The following is a 24,502-nucleotide window of genomic DNA, read 5'->3' on the forward strand; positions in this document are numbered from 1 at the left end:
TCGGCGGGTCCAAAAGTATACGTTCACCAAAGATGGTGCGCAATTTATTTTTTGTTCGGTATCTCTTCCGCAGAAGACAAGTTTGGTGACGGTGACTCAGGCTAAGAGGTTGGTGAATGTGGGCAGGAGGTTTGTGTTATTGTTCATTCGGCCTTATAAAGAACAGCTAAGTAGGATATGCTTGTCCACATTGAGCAAGCTTTAGGAGGGAGATCTTGACAGTTTGAAGGCCAAGTATGTGTTAGACCCTAGAGGGGGGGTGATTAGGGTCTTATGCTAATCTAATCCGATTAAATGCCAATTAAAATTAATTAACAAGTTATCCTAGCAATATGAAATACAACAAGATATGTGAGCTAGGATAAGCAATGTGATACTATGAGATATATGCAAGGATATATGAGCTAACACAAGATGATATATCCTATCAAAGAGATATACAATATGATATATGTATAGGATATGTAAACTAACACAAGGGGTAAACAATCTAAACAAGATAGTGGATGATATAGATAATGAGCTAATGACAATGGCGATATAAGATATGAACATTAATATGAATGAACGCCAAAGCACACTCAAACAAGCAATATGATCACGGAGTTCGGACCTTCCGTCCTACGTCTCCGCTCCCCACTCCCGGGGAGAAATCCACTAACACAATCCGGTTTGGAAGCTGGAACTTCTTCTACACACTCGGTTTTCTAGCTAACCGAAAACTCTACAACTCACCCTCTTGCAATCACACTCTACACCCACTAAGTGTTGGACCTAGCCGTGTCTCCCTCAAGTGCTCGGTTACAACCTCTCCCTAGGCACGTCAACCGACGCCACTCCTCTTGGGACGATCCCCGACTCTCACCACACACTTCTCACTCGGTGTACAAGTGTATTACAAAGTGATCTCACAATTAAGCACAAATACAGTAAATGATTGTTCTCTCTAACAAGGTGAGAACTCAATTAGGCTCAACTCAATGTCACACTATCCCACAACCCAATTATATAATGTATGCAAATACAATAAGCTCAATGGTTGTGTGTGTAAACAAAGAGTAAATCAAATCAAACTAAACTCAATATAAAACTAGCTTTAATAGAAATGATAATCAACAAATAATTATAAATAAAAGCTAGACTTGAGTTTAGGAAAACTTCTCTAGATCAAGATGGAGAGATGGAGATATGAAGCCCAAACAAGAAGATGATCTCCTCCACTTGTGAAAATAATCTTCAAACCAAACAAACACTAAAACTCACTTAAACCCTTGTTTAAAACTCTTTAAACTTGTTTAAAACATTTCTTGAGTTACCTTAGAGGTATGAGGGCATGGGGTATATATAGGCTCATGAAACAACCCCAAAAACCAATAAAAACACCCCCAAAACATTAAAATAAACAAAAAACAGAACTAGCTGTTACTGTAGCAACGGTCGGATGCTACAGTACTTCGGTCGACCGGTACGGTCGACCGGATTACTGTAGCAGTGCGCAGCTGTTTTGTAAAATCAATTTAAAATAGTAAATGAACTCCAAAAATTATGAAATTTTGTGAGAATGTTCTAGACATGTAGAATAACATGTCAGAGAAAGAATTTCTGAAAAATCTTTTCCCAGTTGAGAGAAATAAATATTTGAACACAAATTTACAGTTTCTGAAAAACTGTTAACATATACGATTTTGTAAAATCAATTAGGCACAGTAAATCAACTCCAAAAATAGTAAAATTTTGAGGGAAGTTTCTAAACATGTAGGTAAACATGTCAGAGAAAGAAGTTTTCAAATATCACTTCCCATTTGCGAAAACTCATCTGTTTTGTAAAACATGCACGAACATGTGCACGAACGAAAACATGATTTTGTAAATTCCATTAAACATAACAAATCAATTCTAAACTTGATGAAACTTTGCGAAATGTTTGTAAACATGAAAACAAACATGTTAGAAAAAGAATTTCTCAAATTGAATTTCCATTTGTGAAAACTCATGTATTTTGCAAGTGTGTCCAAAGCATGAAACTCAAAACCATGCATGTATATATATAACTATATATATACATAGAAACCAAATACGTGTGTGTATATGATATTGAGCTTAAGGTATATATATATATATATATATATATATATATATATATATGAAAATCGATATAATGTGTGTGTATAGATATTGAGCTTAACGTATTAAACACACATAATATAAACCCTAAACTAAATTACCCAAGCTAGATCTTGATCTTCAATAAGCTCTTCTAGGTAATCTTTCGGATGAAGCTTTAACTTGGATCTTGAACTTTGAATAGCAAGGCCAACCTCCTTTGGATATCATCGTTGAAGCGCAATCCATCCAACCTCCAACAACGTTGTTTGTCTACAATAAATACGAAAACACAAATACTAGACAAACAACATTAGTGGTAAATTGTTTGTTAAATCATTATCAAAACAAGAAGGCCAACAGTATGCGGACTTGTTTTCAGAAATTACGGGACTACCACCACGGTGAGGTGTAGAGCATGAGATTATGTTGACTGGCGAGAGTTTATTGCCAGACATAGGCCTATACCGCACATCAATACAGGAGTACGAAGAGATCAAGAAGCAAGTTCAGGAGCTCTTAGAGACGGGAGTAATAGTGCCGAGTTGTTCACCTTGCGGGTTGCCGGTGTTATTGGTGCCCAAAAAGGATGGAGGTTGGCGCATGTGCGTGGATTACCGGGCGCTCAACAAGATAACGATCAAGAATTGTTACCCACTACCACGGATTGATGATCTTATGGACCAGTTAGAGGGAGCAAGTTGGATCTGAAGTCTGGCTATCATCAGGTAAGGATTCGGGAGGAAGATACTTGGAAGACAACGTTCAAGACCAAACACGGCCTGTTCGAGTGGTTGGTGATGCTGTTTGGGTTATGCAATGCTCCGGTGACTTTTATGAGGCTCATGAATGATTTGTTACGACCTTTCATAGAGGATTTTGTGATTGTGTACCTTGATGATATTTTGGTGTACAGCAGGACCTGGGAGGAACATCTTGTTCATGTGGAGAAAGTATTTAGAGTGTTGTAGGATGGACAGCTGAAGCTCAACGGGAAGAAGTGTGAGTTTGGGAAGGACGAGTTGGTGTATCTCGGATTTATCGTGGGGAAGGGTCAGAGGAGGATAGATCCGGGTAAGGTGGCGGTGATCACGAAGTGGCCGACGCCGAAGACAGTGACTGAAGTGAGAAGCTTCATAGGGGCTTGCCAGTATTTGCGCAAGTTCATTCGATATTTTTTGACTTATGCGGCACCGTTACATGGCCTCACAAAGGCTAAGGTTCAGTTCAAGTGGGGAAGGACGTATGAGGAGGCTTTTCAGTTGCTAAAGAGAAATATCTCGGAGGCACCGGTGTTGGCGTTGCCGAATTTGCAGCGGACTTTCGAGGTGGAGACCGACGCATCTAGTTATGCGATGGGTGCGGTGTTGATTCAGGATGGGAAGCCGGTGGAATATCATTCTGAGTTGTTTTCGGGTGCTATTGCGAACTACCCGACCTATGACAAGGAGTCATATGCATTGTATCAAGCGATTAAGCATTGGAGGGTGTGCTTGTTAGGGAAGGAGGTGGTTGTGCACTCGGATCACAAGCCGTTGGAGTTCTTACATGCCCAGACGAAGCTACAATAGGCATGTCATATGAAGTGGATGTCGTATTTGATGGCTTTCAACATCATTATTAGGTACAAGAAGGGGGCGACAAACAAGTTGGCCGATATGTTATCTCGTCCGTCGGTAAGGGCTTTATTGGTGGCGACGCGCATTCAACCATTGGATCCTTTGGAGTATGTACAGTTGTACGCATCTAGTAGAGACTTCGGTAGTGTGTTTGAGCAGGTGAAGGCTGGTCAAAAGGGGGAGTATGCACTTGGAGAAGATGGCTTGTTGTATCGTGGAACATCACTATGTATTCCGGAGGATGGTGATAGGTTGCAATGGATTCGGGAAGCACATACCTCGCGTGTGCAAGGGCATTTTGGAATTCAGAAGACGCTTCTCAATCTACGGCGACATGTGTTTTGGCCACGGATGCTTGATGATGTGACCAAGTATGTTGGAGGGTATAAGTTATGCTGTATTTCGAAGCCTTCTAACAGAAAGAGGGGATTATACCTACCACTACCGGTTCCTTCTAGGCTGTGGGAGAGCATATCTATGGACTTTCTAGGAGGATTGCCGACTACCAAGCGTGGGCATGACTATTTATACGTTGTGGTGGACCGGTTCAGTAAGATGGTGTTTTTGATTCCTTATAAGAAGACCGTGACGGGAGCGGGTGTAGACAATTGTTCTTCGAGCATGTGTGGAAGCATTTTGGGTTGCCGAGTTCGATCATTTTGGATCGGGACAGCCGGTTTCTCGAGCATTTTTGGGATTCTTTATGGAGTCTGATGAACACTAGATTAAAGAAGAGCACGACCTTTCATCCACAAACAGACGGGCAAACGGAGGTAGTCAACCGGACTATGGTGCATATGTTGCGGGGGTATAATTCCAGACATCCCAAGACTTGGGATGAGAGTTTACCATATTTACAGTTTTCTTTTAATCGGGCGATTCATGGATCTTCAGGGAAGTCACCATTTGAGACTTGTTATGGATTCTTACCGCCGAGTCTGTTTGATCTCGTGTTTTCAAGTGAAGCTACGAAGGACGACAAGGAGGGGAATGAAAGACAACGGGCACAGTGATTTCTGGAGAAGATTGCACAGATTCATACCACGGTTGAAGCACAATTGAAGAAGTCACAAGCAAAATACACGACGAAGCATGATCAACATCGGGTTCCTTGTAACTTTGGTGTGGGCGATATGGTGTGGCTGAAATTGAGTAAGGAGAGGCTAAAAGGAGAAGGCAAGAAGTTAAAGCCTATTCGTTATGGTCCGTTTCAGATTCTCGATCAGATTGGCGACAACGCTTTTAGGCTGGATTTGGCCTATTCGTTATGGTCCGTTTCAGATTCTCGATCAGATTGGCGACAACGCTTTTAGGCTGGATTTGCCGCCTTACTTAGGCATGTATTCGGTGATCAATGCCGAGTATTTAAAGTTGTTTGAGCCTCCATTACTGGATGATGAAGGTGATGACAAGGTGATCTTACCGCTTGTTGATGACTTATGGTTTGATAGAGAGTGTCTGCTGAAGGAAGACTGTATTTTGGAACGAAAGACGACCACGACAAGAAGGGGAATGAAGGAGTCGTTTCTCATTGGACGTCAAGGTCAAGTTCCTAGCAAGGCTAAGTGGTTCAATAAGGAAGGAGGGGCTCGCGAGTTTCCTCAGCTGAAGTTCTAACTTGAACAGGACTTCAAGTTCTTAAAGAGGGGACACATGATACGGGTGTATCTTCTCTTCGGAACTTAGTGATCCTCATGGGAGCTTGAGGATAGATGATTCTCATGCTAGCATGAGAATAGAGGCGTCAAACAGTATAAGGGAACACAGGAGAAAGCGTGGAACGAGACGACGAGCAGAAGGATCAAAGTATCCAGTTTTCAGCCTGTGAGTCGACTCATTACAGTCATGAGTCGACTCATCAGGTTGAGTCGACTCATGACTGTCATGAGTCGACTCATCGCTGGTTGTTAAGTTTTGTCTAGTTTCTGTCGAGTCGACTTACCTCAGTCATGAGTCGACTCATTGAAGGTTTCCTGGTTTGTTTGGGATTCTGTTCACACGAATTCCTGTTGGTTTTGGGTCTGGTTATTTACCAAATTACCATCCATGTTTGTACACCTATATAAGAGATTGTTTTAGGGTTTCTAAACAATCAGAGAGTTAAATCAAGGGAGATTAACTTGTAATTGAGATTCGGAGAGCATGTTCTTCAATTCTAGAGTGAGATTGTGAGAGATTGTAAATTGCATACTCATAATCTAGAGAAGGTATTTTCCTTCGCCTAAAATCTGAGTTATTCTTGTATTATTATTATTTTCTCCTCAACCCACTTTTGATAATTTCGCGATCAAAGGTGCTCGCACGGCAACACGTATCAATGGCTCTGGCTCTTCTGATGGTGATGGTGATGATGATGGTGACGGTGATGACTGATTCTGCTGCTTATTGGAGTTTTTATTATTGATTTCTATGCTTATAGTGATGTTTTATTTTGAGTTGTAGAAACTTGATACTTATGCTTTTAGTTTGAGTGTAATAACTCTATATTTGTGTGGAACTATGTGACCTTTTGTGTATGGTTTGTAGTTTTGTGGAACAAACTATGTTTATGAAAAACCATGTAGTTTCTAATGCTTAAGTGATGATTTGTGATTTATTGTGTTAGTTTATCTTTTCTATGAACTATGCATGGTGAAAATAATTTTCATGCTTTGTTTGTGGAAAATACGTTGCCAATGATGAGTTCTTTAGTTTATATATTGTTTATGGTTGCTTTTTGGATGAATAATTATTGTTTAGCTCCTATATATGTTCTTTAGATGTCATTTATTCAATTTGACAGGGGGAGCTTTTGGCATATACTTGGTTTTTTATCTATGCTTATATGCAGGGGGAGCGTTGCTCCTATTCTTATTTTTCCCTTTTTGATGTTGTCAAAGGGGGAGAAAAATCCATATATGATTTATATATTCATATATGGTTTATATGATTATTCATGTATGATTTTTTCATGTTTGGCTTATATGTGGTTTATTAGTTTGTAATTCATATTCATGTATAAATTGTTTTGCCATCATCAAAAAGGGGGAGATTATTGACCCTATAGTTTTGATGATGATTTGTCAAACAATTTATAGCTAATATATTCTCTAGTTTTGTGTTTATGTTTCTCTTTACAGGTATTTCAACACACGTCGGTCGAGCGTTAATGATTCAAGTTCATATGTGTGGATTTACCTAGGTATAAGTTTAGTTTACTTACATATATTGTATGATTAGATCTAAGCTCAATATATGTACACTTAACACGTTTTTTTACGTTTTCTATCATATAAATGTTTTTTCATTAAACGTTGTTACAATATCTTATATCTCATGTTTACAGCTCTTTCATAATTCATTATATATATATAATACATGCATAATATATATATATATATATATATATATATATATATATATATAGTTCACGAAAAACATGTTTTCTGAACACTTTTTAAAAACATGGAGTTTTCACAAGCAAAAATTGCTTTTCCAAAAATTCCTTTTCAAACATATTTATTTCATCATTTAGAAACTTTCCCCAAAGTTTTACTATTTTTGGAATTGATTTGACATTTTTAATGATTTTTCAAAACAGTCCAAAAACCTGTCAATATGCAATATATCAGATTCCGGTCGACCGGTGCGGTCGACCGCCAGTTGTATTTTTCTAAGCTTGCCTTTTTTATGCTTGCGGTCGACCGTGAAAACATCTAGAGAGTTTTGCGGTTGACCGCCAGCTTTATTTTCTCATACCCTGTGTTTTTGAGCTTCGCGGTCAACCGCACCGGTCGACCGCCGAACTGTCAGTTCACTTCCAACGACTAGTTTTTATAGTTGTTTTCAAATTGGTTTTTTGGTCTTTTACTTATGTTTTTGCTGATGTATTAGGGTGCTATAAATACCCCATTACTGCTTTCCTTCTACATATCCAAGAAATCCAAGTTTTGTGTTTAATAAAATCTTAAGTGTGTTTAAGAGCTGTTTAAAGTTGTTTTCATCAATCTGTTTTTAAGAGAAGTTTTTTTTACAACAAGAAGTGGCTTTCAAATCCTATTGGGATCATTATCTATTGTTCTTCTTGTTTGAGAAGTCTTCTAAACTCTTATATAGCTTGTTATTTTATTTTTATTTCATTTAGCTATATTTATTGAGTTTCATTCACTGTCACACACACTTATTGAGCTTAATATTTTCGTACCATATAGTGTGAGATGTGTGGTGTGATTTAGTGAGTGTGAGCTTCATTGTGTTCTCACTTGTTATTTGAGAACAAATCATTGTATTTAACTTTTATTTGTGAGAATCACTTGTAATACACTTGTACACCGAGAGAAGTGTGAGGCGAGAGACGGGGTCGAATCCAATAGGAGTGGCGTCGGTTAACGAGCCTAGGGATAGGTTGTAACCGAGCACTTGAGGAGGAGGACACGGGCTAGGTTCCTACACTTAGTGTGTAAAGTGTGATGAGGACACGGGCTAGGTTCCTACACTTAGTGTGTAAAGTGTGATTACATAGTGTTTGTGTAGTGTGAGAATTTTCGGTGATCTTGTAAACCGAGTGTGTAGAAGTTCCAGCTTCCAAACCGGATTGTGATAGTGGATATCTCCTCGAGGTGAGTAGCGGGGACGTAGGTCGTGGTGACCGAACCTCGTAAACATATCGTGTGTTTGTGTTTTGCTTAGCGTATATTCTTATTTGTGCTTATTCTTATTGTTCTTATTCATATCTAGCTCTTGCAAGAATAAATTGATCTACATAATTTTTAATTGGCAATTAATTAGGATTAGATTTGCATAAGACCCTAATCACTCCCCTCTAGGATCTAACAGTATTGTCTGTGGAGCAGCTGCTAAAGCTTAGGCTTCATAAAGTGATTTACCAAATTTCGCAGTCACAGTTAGGCCTTCAATCAACCTTTTTTTAGCTGGTGATAAATTCTTGGTGGAGGCAACTATTATCAAGACAGTATCTGTCCAACTATCAGCACTATGCACAACCCACACAACCAAGATTCTCCAGAACACATTATTGGTGATTGGGTTTGGGGGCAGGAGCCTGGACAGTATGGTGGGGATCGGTGTTTTCCGTTTTTGCATGAAAGTATTTTCCAGTATTTTTCTGCTAGGCATTCTTGCAAAAATTGATACTCTTTTTGTTTCTTTCTTTACTCTGTTGGTTAAGAGGATGAACCAAATGATATTCTGATGCGAAACAGTGTGATGCAGGTATGAAGATTAACGACAACAATGCTTCGCCAAATCAGCGATCGATCTAGGCAGGAAGCTCAAGAATAAAGTGTAGCTTTCGATGGATTTTAAGCAAAAGTTGCAATGTACTAAGTTCAAATCTTTTATAAATGATCCAGAAAATAAATGTAATGATTCGTTCTCTCAATATAGTTCAAATTGTAATATTTAGATAAGTAAAAGTACTTAGCAACAGATTCGCTCGCTCACTTAATCAAACTGAATACAGCACAAATACGATTGATAATAATATTGATAGCAACATGCAAGCAAAAGCGGTTCCGAAGGGCGAAAGAAAGTTAAACCGTCGTCGGGTTGAACTGGTTCGACGGGAGGCTCCTCTGGTGGTGGTTCGTACACGCCAAAAATGAGGGGAGGAAGTTCTCCTCCGAGAGCCACGTAATTGGGATGAAGTGGCGCGTCTGGACTGAAACGCCTATGAAACGAACTGATACCTAACTGGGCTTCCACACTACCAACAATCTGATGAGTCACACGCTCAACGTACTCGGGCACGCTCTCGAATGACTGATAATCAAACCACGGGGAAAGTTGTAGATCTACTATGCCGGTCTCTGGATCTAGTACGATTCCGTCATCTGCATCAAGATCTGTCATACACCATCAATTGTAAAATCAGGGATCAAGCGGGTTGAATCTGACTCAACTAGCTTCAACAACTCCGGATTGGGTCAAGTGGGTCTGGTCCACACTTGACTCAAATCAAATGGGTCGGTTGAGTGAATAGGGGCTCTGCTTTAAATCACTCAAGCCCAAATATTCTTCAACGGGATCTGGATCTGAGGCCAACACGAGCGCGAGGAGGGCAGTGACGTTCTCGACGAATGAGGGCCTGGGTGGACGGCGACGCGGGTGAAGGCAGCGGCGGCCTGGTCGGGTGGTGCTGGGCGGTTGCTGGAGTTGGGGATTCGGAGGTGAGGGTTTAGGCGGAGGAGGGGGTTGATGTTGGCAGCGGTTGTGGAGGTCAGGGTGGTTGCTTGAGCCGAATGAGGAGAGGGGGTGGATTCGTTTGTGGGTTTGGAAGTTGGTTGCTGGAAGAAGACGATGAACAGTACAAAATTTGATTTTCTTTGAGGAAGAGAATGACGGCTGATCAAAAATCAATAAGCTAGGGTTTCACACCATTAATTAGCAAATCAATTTCATTCATCAGTTCAATAACTACCAAATCAAAATTCGAAATTTTGAAATTCAAAATTTAAAATTCAAACTAATTTATTACAACTGAATTCAAAACCATAATGCTGCAACATGGCGCCTCCTGCGCTGATAAACTCGGCGAAAATCTCGTGTATGAGTTCGGATGTCCCCATCATTCTCCCCGGGTGGGAGAGAACTCGACCCTGTCGAGTGTAAATCAGAACGGCTGTCATACTGCTCAAGAAGATCTGGATCCAGCCTCTGCAAGTCATCCCTATCGAGCCAGGTGTCATCTGACTCAGGTCGTCCTTTCCAACGTACCAAATACCTGCGGATACCACCATTGCTAGTAGAAACAATGTTATCATCAATAATAGTATCAATGTCATGTGCTGTATACGTGGGTGATATCTGGGGAAGTGGAGGTAAAGGGGAGCTCTCAGAAATAGGCTCAGGGGTAGGCTCATCAACCAGTGGGTTGTCAGGGTTAAAATGTGGGCCTTTGTACTCTACTAAATCCTCAATATTAAAAGTCGAACCAATATTGAAACCTTCGGGAAGGTCGAGAACATAAGCATTATCATTAATTTTCTTGAGAATTTTAAAAGGTCCTGCACTTCGCGCATGCAACTTTTTAACAGCTCCCGGAGGAAACCGTTCCGGACATATCCGAACCATCACGTAATCACCAACATTAAATTCTTTAAACTTTCTTCTTAGATCTGCTCGCATTTTGTAGTTAGCATTGCTGTCATTGATCTTCTTACTGATGTCTTTATGCAAGTCATGAATGCGAGATGCAAATGCAGATGCTGACTCAGATACTCTATGATGTGCAGACACGGGGACAAGATCTATAGGCTGTCTAGGTTTGTAACCATACACGACTTCAGCTGGACTGACACCTGTAGACCTATTAACAGAGTTATTATAAGCAAATTCAGCAGTAGGCAAATGTTGATCCCAACTCCTAAGATTCTCACCAACTAGCGATCTCAAAAGGTTACCTAAGCTCCGATTGACTACCTCAGTTTGACCGTCAGTCTGGGGATGAAAGGCCGTAGAGAATTGAAGTTTAGTTCCCATTTTGTGCCAAAGGGTTTTCCAGAAATAACTTGTAAATTTAACATCCCTATCTGACACGATTGTTTTCGGAAGCCCGTGCAGTTTAACAACTTCGTTGAAGTATAGCTTGGCAACATGAGAGGCGTCGGAAGTTTTGAAACATGGTATGAAGTGGGCCATTTTGGAGAAGCGGTCCACAACAACAAAGATAGAATCGTGTTTTCTAATCGTTTTCGGGAGTCCTAACACGAAATCCATACTAACATCCTGCCATGGACAATTTGGCACAGGGAGAGGAGTGTACAAACCAGTGTTCTGTTTACGTTGTTTTGCCAATTGGCAGATGTGACATCTACTCACTAGTCTAACAACGTCTCGTTTCATACTTGGCCAATAGAAGCGACTTTCCACTGCCTCGACAGTCTTGTTATTTCCAAAATGTCCTGCAAGGCCTCCAGCGTGTAATTCCCAAATTAAGAATTCTCTCAGGGAGGTGTCAGGAATACACAACTTGCGAAAATGGAAGAGATATCCATTCTTCAGGAGAAAGCCATCAATCTCACGGATCACTCCATCATTTAGCAAAGTATAAACTTCGCTAAAATCAGGGCACGATTCATATTGGCCTTTGACTTTCTCAAAACCGATAACTTCCGCACTCAAAGTGGAGAGGAGATGCATGCGACGACTGAGTGCATCGGCGGCTTTATTTTCTACTCCCGCTTTATGTTTGATCGTGTAGGTATAATCCTGGAGGAACTCAACCCAACGACCATGTCTAGCGTTCAATTTCTTCTGGGAGTGAATATATCGAAGAGCTTCGTGGTCAGAATATATGACGAATTCTTGTGGGAGCAGATAGTGACGCCAGTGTCGAAGAGATTGTATCACCGCATAGAACTCTTTATCATAGGTGGAATAACGTTGCCTAGTGTCATTAAGCTTCTCACTGAAGTAAGCAACGGGATGTCCTTCTTGAGATAGGACTCCACCTATTCCAATACCAGAGGCATCGCACGCAATTTCGAAGACTTTAGAAAAATCGGGCAGGCGCATAACAGGAGCCTACAACATCCTTTGCTTGATCTCTTCAAATGCCTTGGTAGCAGCTTTTGACCACTCGAACTCACCTTTCTTCAAGCAATCGGTAATAGGGGCCATGATGGTACTGAAGCCCTTGATAAACCGACGATAAAAAGTAGTGAGTCCGTGAAAACTTCGAACGTCTCTAATGTTCTTAGGTTCGGGCCATTCTTCGATAGCTCTGACTTTTTCAGGGTCAGCGGATACTCCTTCAGACGAGACCACGAATCCTAGAAAAATGACTTGCTGTGTAAGAAAAGTACATTTCTTAGGATTAGCATAAAGTTGCTCTTTTCTCAACACGGCACAGACTTGACGCAGATGGTCCACGTGCTGCTCACGAGAGTTACTGTAAATAAGGATATCGTCAAAGTACACAACCAAAAATTTTCCAGTGAAGGGGCGGAGTACTTGAGTCATCACTCTCATAAAGGTGCTCGGAGCATTAGTCAACCCAAAGGGCATGACCATCCATTCGTATAATCCATCTTTCGTCTTGAAAGCGGTTTTCCATTCGTCACCGGGACGGATGCGAATCTGATGGTAACCACTCTTTAGATCAATCTTAGAAAAGATAGTGGCTCCAGACATAAGGTCAAGCATATCATCCAACCGTGGAATGGGGAAACGGTATTTCACCGTGATCTTGTTAATCGCACGACTATCCACACACATACGCCATGTTCCGTCTTTCTTTGGCGTCAGTAATGCGGGAACCGCACAAGGGCTCATGCTTTCTTTCACAAAGCCCTTCTTCAACAATTCATCAACTTGCCTTTTCAACTCTGCATGCTCATTGGGGTTCATCCGATAGTGAGGCAAATTGGGAAGGGATGCTCCCGGGACTAAATCAATTGCGTGTTGGATATCACGCATCGGGGGTAATTGGTCCGGGAGGTCTTCAGGGAAGACGTCAGAAAATCTTCTTGTCATTTCCTTTTGGTTGAACCGGAAGGATCTTGACCTTCTTTCCGTCGTGTTCGAACAATAGCATGTTGGATCGCCCGAAGATATGAACGTCGTTATCAAATAACCAGGGCCTTCCAAGAATAACTTGACCCACATCCATTTTCAAAACATCGCACCAAACTTTGTCTTTATAAATGGCAAATTAAAGAGGGACTAGGCATCTCTCTTGGACATTGAGGGCGATGTCGTTAATCCATGATACCTTGTATGGATTAGGATGGGGTACAACCTTGAGACCAAGCTTAGCGATCACAGCTGAGGAGACCGCGTTAATGCAACTTCCACTGTCCACGATCACTTTACAATTTTTATCACCAATCTTTGTGAACGTATGGAAAATGGAAGTACGTCTCCAATCATCACATTTTCAAAACATCGCACCAAACTTTGTCCTTATAAATGGCAAATTGAAGAGGGACTAGGCATCTCTCTTGGACATTGAGGGCGGTGTCGTTAATCCATGATACCTTGTATGGATTAGGATGGGGTACAACCTTGAGACCAAGCTTAGCGATCACAGCTGAGGAGACCGCGTTAATACAACTTCCACTGTCCACGATCACCTTACAATTTTTATCACCAATCTTGGTGAACGTATGGAAAATAGAAGTACGTCTCCAGTCATCAACAGCCTTGGGTTGAAAGATGGCGCATCTGACAACTGATACAGTAGGAGTTTCAATTTGTCTAAGACAACTCAAGATAGTATCATCTGCGTCATCCTCGAAATCATCGGTATCATCGTCAACTTGATGGACAAACTCATCACTGTCAGGCTCAGGTTCATATTCGTATTGTCCATCGATGATAGTCACCTTGTGACGGGTCGGACAGTTCGCAGAAACATGCCCATACCCTTGGCATTTGTAGCACTTGACGTGAGCTCCAATCTTGGAAAAATCTTTCTCCGGCTCCTTGCCTTTGGGGTCGACTTTAGACTGAGAAGAACTGGGATTAGATCGACTCGGAGGATGACTAGAAGTAGTAGCACGGGAAGATTGGGAAGAATGAGCTCTAAAATCCTGATTCCTATAAGATTGATGGGATTTGGCTTCATCTAGATCTTGAACTAACGCGTAAGCTTTTTCAAGGGTGTCTACTCCCCGAGCAAAGAGTTCGGTTTGCAGATCATTTCTCAATCCAGCTCTAAACTTCGACAAGACTTTCATTGGCGCCTCTTGTTCAATAGTGTTGCATCGAGTGAACAGTTCGTCAAATTGTGCGACATAGTCTTTCGCAGATTTGGTTCCTTGAGTGAGGCGATGCCACTTATCTAACAACCGATGATAAAATGATGGCGGAAGGTATTTCTGTTTAAGTTCGTTGGTCATTTCTCGCCAAGTTGTAATCGGTAACTCACCTCTAATGTGCCTCAACGTTTCGAGGTTGGTCCAATATTGGCAAGCACGTCCGGTAAGTTTCATAGCGGCGAACTTGACCTTTCGGGGTTCCGTAAGGGCGTACCAATCAAAGTAACGATCCATGCTCTTCAGCCAGTCCAAGAAAGCTTGTGGGTCGAGCTTGCCGTCAAAGGTTGGGGCGTTGATCTTAATACTCCTCAGGTATTGCGCATCCGGATCAGGTACCGGTTGATGTGGGGGCCGCTGAACAAAGTTTCCATAGCCTTGACCTTGCAGCGGTGGGGCGATATGTTGATAACCTTGATCTGGCGGTGGTGGAGTTGCAACACGAGCTTCTTCGAGCCTAGCAAACTTTTCGTTGGTTTCATTTCGGAGATTCGTTAAACCCTGGACTACGGCACCTAATTGTCCTGCTAGTTCATCGAGTTTCTTATAGAGTTCGGGATCATTACTACCTGACATACTGGACTCACTAGTCGACTCACTTGACTCTCCTAAGCGATAGGGTAGACCGGTACGAGTGGGCATGCACTAACAATTAGATGAGATGAATGGTGTGCACAAACAGCTAAATGAGATGAATGAGTTTTTTTTAATATCAAATAAAAGACTCAACTAATCAAAAAATAAAAATAAAAATAAAAAAATTTTCCTACCCTAGAACCATGCTCTGATACCAAAAATGATGCGAAACAGTTGATGCAGGTATGAAGATTAACGACAACAATGCTTCGCCAAATCAGCGATCGATCTAGGCAGGAAGCTCAAGAATAAAGTGTAGCTTTCGATGGATTTTAAGCAAAAGTTGCAATGTATTAAGTTCAAATCTTTTATAAATGATCCAGAAAATAAATGTAATGATTCGTTCTCTCAATAAAGTTCAAATTGTAATATTTAGATAAGTAAAAGTACTTAGCAACATATTCGCTCGCTCACTTAATCAAACTGAATACAGCACAAATACGATTGATAATAATATTGATAGCAACATGCAAGCAAAAGCGGTTCCGAAAATATTTGGGCGAAAGAAAGTTAAACCTTCGTCGGGTTGAACTGGTTCGACGGGAGGCTCCTCTGGTGGTGGTTCGTACACGCCAAAAATGAGGGGAGGAAGTTCTCCACCGAGGGCGGCGTAGTTCGGATGGAGCGGTGTATCTGGATGGAAACGCCGATGCCACGAACTGATTCCCAAGCTACTCTCTACGCTGTCAACGATCTGATGAGTCACACGCTCAACGTACTCGGGCACGCTCTCGAATGACTGATAATCAAACCACGGGGAAAGTTGTAGATCTACTATGCCGGTCTCTGGATCTAGTACGATTCCGTCATCTGCATCAAGATCTGTCATACACCATCAATTGTAAAATCAGGGATCAAGCGGGTTGAATCTGACTCAACTAGCTTCAACAACTCCGGATTGGGTCAAGTGGGTCTGGTCCACACTTGACTCAAATCAAATGGGTCGGTTGAGTGAATAGGGGCTCTGTTTTAAATCACTCAAGCCCAAATATTCTTCAACGGGATCTGGATCTGAGGATAACACGAGTGCGAGGAGAAAACCAGATAGTACACCATTGAGATAACATAGATAAAATATAATTGAACTAATTATATTATTTATATATCATAATAAATTAAATTAGACTATTATTATCATATATAAGAAAGTGTTAATAGTTGATTTATCATTATAATTTTAATAACAATTTTTTTATAAATTCATTTAAATAATCATGAGTTAGTTTCACATTATTAAATATTCAAATACTTAGGGTATAATAGAGTATAAACATTACGAATATATGATTACTATGATATAACATTAGTTTTCCTTATACTAAAATTAAGTATCATTCATCATTTTGTATTAACATAAACAATATCATACTTTATTCTAACAATTAAATAAAACATACGTTTAAAAGTTCTATATCTTGTCTACTATAATACACTTTAATTCTTTCTCTTTTTTCTGTATTATCTCATATACTTTTATCTATTTTTTTTCTTAATTTCTCAATACACTATAGATCTCTATCTTAACACTATTTGTTTTGATTATAATTTATATACATATAATAAGACTAAATAATTTTCCTTGAAATCATTTATAATTAACTAACAATATTAGTAGTTTATTTGCTCTTTGCACAACTCACACCTGTTATATTATTACTGATTATAATTTATTTTAACTGTTTTTAGAAGAAAAGTACCATAATAAGTTTATACATATAAAAACAAATTCCTAATTTTAAGCATTAGTAAAATAATACAGAAATTAAAACAATTACGCCCTACAACACACTTTAATCTCAGAACCCATTCTTCTTCACCACCTCCCTCTTCTTCTTCACCACTTCCTCTCTCACTTTCTCACCATTATCCTCATCCTCTACATTCTCTCTCTGCTTTTTATTTTATTTTTTTTTATTTTATATTGTTTTTAAGTCGCAATGATTTTCCTAATTTTATATCAGCTTAGTCTTTTTACAATTACATAATAGATAATTTTTTTTATATTCACTATATTTACTTATTCTATATTAATATCAAGACAATTATTCAAATGCATATCAAAATTTTATAATTTACACTTTAATATCATTAAGGCTAATGCGCAATAATAACAATATTTAACTCATTATAAAAAAATACTGTATATATTAATATTTCTTTTTCATTCATCTTTTGAGATTTACAACAATCTTCATGCTTGATTAAATCAATTCATTTCACAATAATCATTTAAAAATTTAATCAAAAGCTACCAATTTCTACATACCATTTGTACAAAGTTAATTCCATATTTCGTTTTGTGTGAAACAGGAATCTAAATTCATTATGGCATATTTACTAAATATTTAAATTTTCTTCCATTTTTATGTCAAGACCAACTGCCACCACATCGCGGCACCACTAAGATCGCCGTTGGAAGAGCGCGAAAGAACGAGATGACCTGGCGCATGAAGAACGGCGCTCGAAGCGGGAATGGGCGACGCTCGGGATGAAGTGGGGCGGCGGGCTACGCGGTGGTGCTGCTGGGCAGATCTGGAAGAGGAGCTCTCGGTCGATGAAGGTCACGGCCAGCGATCGGGCGGGAGTCGGTTGCGGACTGGAGGCGTTCGGCGAGTCGGGTGTTTGCGTTAGGATCCGTGTGGCGGCACTGAACGGATCAGTCGACGCGTTTGGTCTGGTCGGGAGCGGCGACTGGAGTGGCGTTGGATCGGTAGTGGAGGTGGTGATGGTTGCCTGAGTCGAAGGAGGAGACGGAGGTCCGGTGGACTTCGGGCGGCGAACTGGGAAGAGGGGAAGAGGGAGGAGGGTTGGGTTTTGATTGTCTGGTGGATGAGAAGATGAACAGTATCGAATTTTGATTTTCTTTGTTTTTATTTTGTGAAGAGATTGACGGCTGATCAAAATCAATAAGCTAGGGTTTCACACCATTATTTAGCAAATCAATTTCATTCATCAGTGATTTTTTCAAACTGATTACATGAGAGTTTAAATAAAGCAAATTACAGTTTTTGGAATATCTCCTAAATCCCTCAAATCACTCCCATAACCAATTACATTAAATCAGCTCAATAACTACCAAATAAAAATCAAAATTCGAAATTCAAAAATTCAAAATTCAAACTAATTATTACAACTTGAAATCAAAACCATAGTGCTGAAATATTGCGCCTCCTGCGCTGATAAACTCGGTGAAAATCTCGTGTATGAGTCCGGATGTCCCCATCATATTCATATCCCTCATTCTGAAGAACTGTTTGAAATGTCTACTGATAAATGTAATCTATACCATAGTTGCACGATTCCCCAAACGGCCAGACCCCCTCGAACTATCGTACAGTTCTTGCGAACTGATTCCCGATACATTTATGAACCGATTCCCGGTATATTTACATGAACTAGTTCCCCAAAATTGGGGTACCACTTACAAGTATGTTAGATGCAAAGCCTTTTTAAGTGCACGTGCACAAGACGCAATGCAATGTGTGCAATTAAGTGAAGGGAGCCACACAATAGAGTGTATGAGCTGATGATTTTACTATAACTAAACACATATGTTAATTAGATGTAAAACAAAAGCATGATCCGAAAACAAGCTTTGTGAAGAAAAAACACAGAACAAAGGAACAAACACCATCTAAAAGAAGTATTTAAATATTTTGTATGAAAAAATATTAAATTCATAGTTAGAATTCTAGTTTTCTACTATATACTTTGGAAAGCTTTAAGCACACCCTAAAAAACTTTACAGCGTACCTACCAAACTTGCATACTGAAGCAAGCTACTCCCTAATGTATCCAAGTTTTCTAAGTGGTGAATTGCGTACCTGAACTCGTACGTGACCTGCTACATACCGCGTACTGTGTAACTATGATTGATACTAGCATTCTTGTTTAACAACTATTCTATGTTGGTCTAATTAAACTTAAGTGCTAGGATGGAGTAATAACCAAAAATTGGGTTGACACTGAATATTGCCATAAAACAAAACATCATGGTTGGATTCAGAAGAGGAATTAGAAGAGAAAATACTTAACAAGAGGAATTAGAAAGTGAAGATCCTGCCCATCCCCTTTCTTATAATTCAAATCAAAGAAATCATGAAATAATTTATTTGATAAAGCTTATAATATAATTTCAACTAGTCGGCATCCCATTATGTTATTATTTCCAAAAGTTATAGAAGAATGATTACGTTTAGCAAAAGCAACATATTAAAATTACATCCTTTGAATATGTTCAGTTGTAGTTAATTTTGGGTTCAGGAGTCCTTCATGGTAAATGCTAGCTGATAGAATTTTTATAATCTGAGAGTGCTCATTTTTTAACTTTCATACATGCAATAGGATGTAACCAGAATCATTTTTGTGTTCATACCCAATTGTTAATTATATCCTATAGTAGACTTTGAATATGGATATGTGCTACATTATTGCTTGAGTTTCAAGGATCCTTGCCTGAAACGAGATTCAAATTATACTCTGAATTGGATACCTGGTCCAGATTAGCTATTGCTTTTACCTACCATTTATTTCTTAACATCCCACTTTGTACTGTACGGTTTGAGCTTCAGGGGTTTTGGCCTTTTATTTACTCTAATTTTATAGGAACCGAGCAGTGTAGAGAAAATGATGGAAATTGATGAACACATAGGCTGTGCAATGAGTGGATTGATTGCTGATGCGCGGACTCTTGTTGAGCATGCTCGTGTTGAAACTCAGGTGCTTTTAGATTCTGCAGAAAACTCCATATTGAAATTATTTTGTGTATTAGTTACTAAATGAAATTGTGTATCATCAGAATCACAGGTTTTCTTATGGTGAACCAATGACAGTTGAGTCAACCACTCAGGCTCTATGCAATCTTGCTTTGCGATTTGGTGAAGGAGATGAAGAATCCATGGTAAGCATTACTATCATTAAGCATCATGTTTTTCCCCCTTTAGCAGACAATGGACCAAAGATTGTTCGTCACCATTCCTGACCATCATTTTTGTTACATGCAACGCCTGCACACCATCATGGGTGACATATGTATGCACATTGACACATATTGGGTTACATAACACGCATTATGCATGTTGATTTGTTTCCTACATACAAGTGAGTGAATGGAAGTGTTCAGGATACAGGATTTAATAATTGATCTTTTTGTAAACCATCACATGGTTATATTTTTCAGAGCATATAAGATTTTAATTAATATGGTATACAATTTTATTCCTTATTATTCTTTTATGTTCTGTCTAAATTTATGAGTCTTGCCCCCTAATTGGCCCCCATTCGGTAGCAATAGGTTTTAAGTGGTCAAATGGAACACACATTAAAATTTTCAAGTATTCAAATGAAACATGCATTTAACTTCTAATCTGATCCATTTTCTACAGTGTGTTTGCTATAGTACTTATTGCTGGGGGTGGAAATGAACCAAATAATTAACAAATGACTATTTGGTCATATTCGATTCGGTAGTTCATTTACCACTAAACAAATACTTTTTAGTATTCGAGTTTACTAATGAATAGAATTTAAGCAGATGTATATTCGATTCGTTTGTCTATCAAATTTTCGTTTAAAATTTGATCACTTATTATTTGTATTATTGCACATATAATGTCATATTTTAAACCCACTTACCATTTCTATTTAAGTTTTATGTACTAATTTTAAGACTTAAATAATATTAAATTTATTTTCTAATAAAAATTTTGAATCAAATATATATATACTTCATATATTATAAATGAATAATTTTTTATTTATGAATTTAAATACTATTTGAAAATTAAATTCTTTAGCAAAATAAATATAGTTTGATATTCGATGAATATTCATGAATATTTATCAAATACCAAGTATTCGAGTTCGAAAAACTCCATATATGAATATTAGAGTCCGCGTTCAAATTCGATAATTTTAAGCAAATACAAATACGAACACCTTAGTACTCGATTCGATTCGATTGTTTACCACCTCTACTTATTACTAATATTGAACATAGTGATGCTCTTTAAAATCCTTACTAACTACTATGATTATTGTGTTCAGTCTCGACCTTTTGGAGTATCTCTTCTGATTGCTGGCCATGATGAAAACGGACCAAGCTTGTAAGTCTTTCTATACACACATTCTGTATGTTGTGCACGGCATTGTTCTTCTGTTACAATGACTGATTGTTAATGAACATAACTCCAACTAGTTGGTGTAGAATCCGGGATCAGAAGTAATCCTTATATGAAGATTTCTAAGTCCAGATAGATTGCAGCATCTAGCTGCATGTTAGTATGCATTCTTTAAGTATATTGGGCAAATACTATGCTCGGTAGTACTGTCTTGAATTATCTGTGAAAAGTCACTCTTGTTTTCAACTGTGAATCTTAACAGAACCGATCACATGAATTACCTTTGAAAAGTCACTCATGTTTTCAACTACAAATCTTATTAGAACTGACCACATGCAAGTTGTTGGTTTTGAACCGCATGCGAGCTGTTGGTTCTGAGCCACACAATGGGAAGAATTCCCATTGAGTCCATCAAAGGCTCATAATCTATCCCCCCATGTTTTAGGGTGTCGTCTTTGCTTCTCTTTAGTAAGAAGTAGAAATATCATTCACTTTAAAATGTAAGCTAGATGGTTTATTCTCTTGTACTATCACATCACCTTGTGGTTCTTATGCTGGTGCTACCTCCGATCTGTAATACCCCGACATGTACCCCGACACGACTTTCTTGGTCCCGTACCCATGTCGGGTACGTTTTGGGTGCGGATCCGCACCTAAACGATAGGGACACATCGATTTCATGAGTGAAAGGAAAAAATTACGAACCTAAAATTTCACGATGGAAATCTGTGCCTCGACGACGGAAATCGACGGGGGTCAGGGAAGCTTCGAGAGGCGTCGACGAGGATGGGGAAGCTTCAATAGCATCAGGGAAGATCCGATAGGGTCGAGTGTCGGGGAAGCTTCGACGGCGTCGGGGAGATCCGATAGGCATCGACGAGGGTCAGGGAAGCTTCAATGGCGTTGGGGAAGATCTGAGAGGCGTCGATGAGGGTCAGGGAAGCTTCGACGAGGTAGCCTTGATGAGGAACAAGGTTTCGGCAGCACAATTTTTTGTGGCAACATCAAGGAAGCTTTGATGAGAATTAGGGTTATCAGCAAGTTGGGTTTGGGTTTTTCTTCACCACCTTTTTTTTTTTTTTGAAATGGTTGGGCTTTAAGCGGCCCACTTAGGTCTGGGCTGATTTGGCTTTTAATGCTTGTATTTGTTTATATAGGTAATAATATTAGTTCTAAATTTTTAATTAAAGTAAAAATAGCTTTCTATTTCTTATGCAAGGAATATAGTTTTAACTTCTGGAATATGCTAGTGAGTTGTAAGTTTTTGGGATATAGAACTAACTTTTGGAGGTATATTTGCAACTTTAAACAATATACTTGTAATATTTTGAGGGATGCTTGTCATATTTTGGGGTATATTTGCAAATGTAATAGGTCTTTAATTCAATATTGATCTAAAGTGAATTATTATATATATATACAGTCGTGTCCCCGTACCCTCCTTTTTACAAATTTATCGTGTCCCGTACCCGTACTCGTATCTAGGCAACATAGTCTCCGATTGTTGCTTTATATCAACATGCTGAGTGAAAAGTGAGGTTTTACTATTGTAAATGGACAATCTTTGCACTTATTTTTTGAAACCATACTAGTACAAAACTGGCCTTCCCAAACGGTTCTCGTAACTGTTTGGGCAAATGAAAACATCCCAAACGGGTTAACCCGTTTGGGATAACTTAACCCAAACGGTTGCAACCGTTTGGGCAAGAATAAGATCCTAAACACATAGCCCAAACGGTTGTAACCGTTTGGGATATTACCCCAAACGGGTTAAACCGTTTGGGTGTTTTTTTTTTCCTGGAAATAAAATCAATATCTGCGTTCTCTTCCTCCGCTTCCCCTCCAAAAATTTCCCCCAATCTAAAATCGTCCGCGCCGTCTAAAATCCCTAATCGATCTCTGAAATCCCCAAGAACCGCCTCCTATTCACCATCATCATCGTCGTCCTCTCCCTCCTCTCCAAGAACCGCCTCCTCTTCACCATCATCGTCCTCTCCATCCCCTCAAATCCCTCATCATCGCCCGCGCCTCCACCTTCGCCCAAACGGTTTGAACCGTTTGTGCATATATTTGCCCCAAACGGTTTCAACCGTTTGGGCAAAAAATTAGCCAAACGGTTTTAACCGTTTGGCAATTTATTACATCCCAAACGGTTGTAACTGTTTGGGCAAAATCCCAAACGGTTACAACCGTTTGGGATTTTTCCCAAACGGTTACAACCGTTTGGGTGACCGTTGGGGTAGACTTTTCCCCAACGGCTTCAGCCCAAACGGGTCTTTTATCCGTCCAAACGGTTATAACCGTTTGGGACTGTGTTTTCCCAAACGATTCCAACCGTTTGGGCTGTCCTATTTTGTACTATTGCCAGATTTGTAAGCGTAAAAGCACTTATACTATTGTAAATGGACAATTTTTGCTTTGGCATGGCAGTGATGAATCATGTGAGAGTAATTGTAAACCCTAGTTGTATTCTCTCCCTCTATTAGTAGATCCCCCCCCTCCTTGCCCCGTGGACGTAGGCAATTTGCCGAACCACGTAAAAATTGGTTGTACTGCTTTTGTGTGATTTGTAATAGCTTTTTAGGTTCCCTCGACGCGCAGTCCTAGAGCTGACGAGAGGAAGAACTAATATCCTACTTTGATAGGATATAGGCTTCAGATTCTTGTTCCCTTTGAGAAACAAGAATTCTTATTGCGACCTGACTCTCTTGTTGTGCTGCCGAAGTGCTGCCCAACAAGTGGTATCAGAGCCTCCAGATTTCAGATCTAGGGTTTTTTGGTGGAGGAAGATTCTTGTGTGAAGCTTAGTTCTTGGAGTTCTTAGCTTCGGTGGAGATAGTATTAGGAGTTGCCGTTGGAGATTTCGCTTTCCTCGTGTGGATAGGAGATCTATTTGGAATCCGATCTAGGGTTCAGTTGGGTGGTTCCTAATTCTATCAAATTTGTTCTTTCTCTGCAATTTGGAGTTAGTTCGCAATGGGAGAAAAGTTGGTTTTCAGAACACCAAAATTAGTGTGGTGAAATATGACGGTAAAATCAACTTTGGTTTGTGGATGAGCGACGTACAGGATGCGCTCAATGCTCAGAATTTGGAAGAGACCATCATGGTCCACGAGAGGCCACCTAAATATGAAGAGGAGATATGGGAGAAGATGAATAGGAACGCTTGTGGGGTGATCAAGTCCTGTTTGGAACAGGAGCTGAAATATGATGTGATTCGGGTGACGTCTGCGATGAAGATGTGGGAAATTCTCAACAATAAGTATCT

General features: G+C 39.6%; 1 pseudogene; it reads left to right on the top strand.

Moving 5' to 3' along the window:
• Window positions 1-24,502, top strand: part of LOC109835016 — an 88,519-nt pseudogene that overhangs the window by 8,522 nt on the left and 55,495 nt on the right.

This window comes from Asparagus officinalis, chromosome 3 (assembly GCF_001876935.1).
Source record: "Asparagus officinalis chromosome 3, Aspof.V1, whole genome shotgun sequence".
In the NCBI taxonomy this organism is placed as follows: domain Eukaryota; kingdom Viridiplantae; phylum Streptophyta; class Magnoliopsida; order Asparagales; family Asparagaceae; genus Asparagus; species Asparagus officinalis.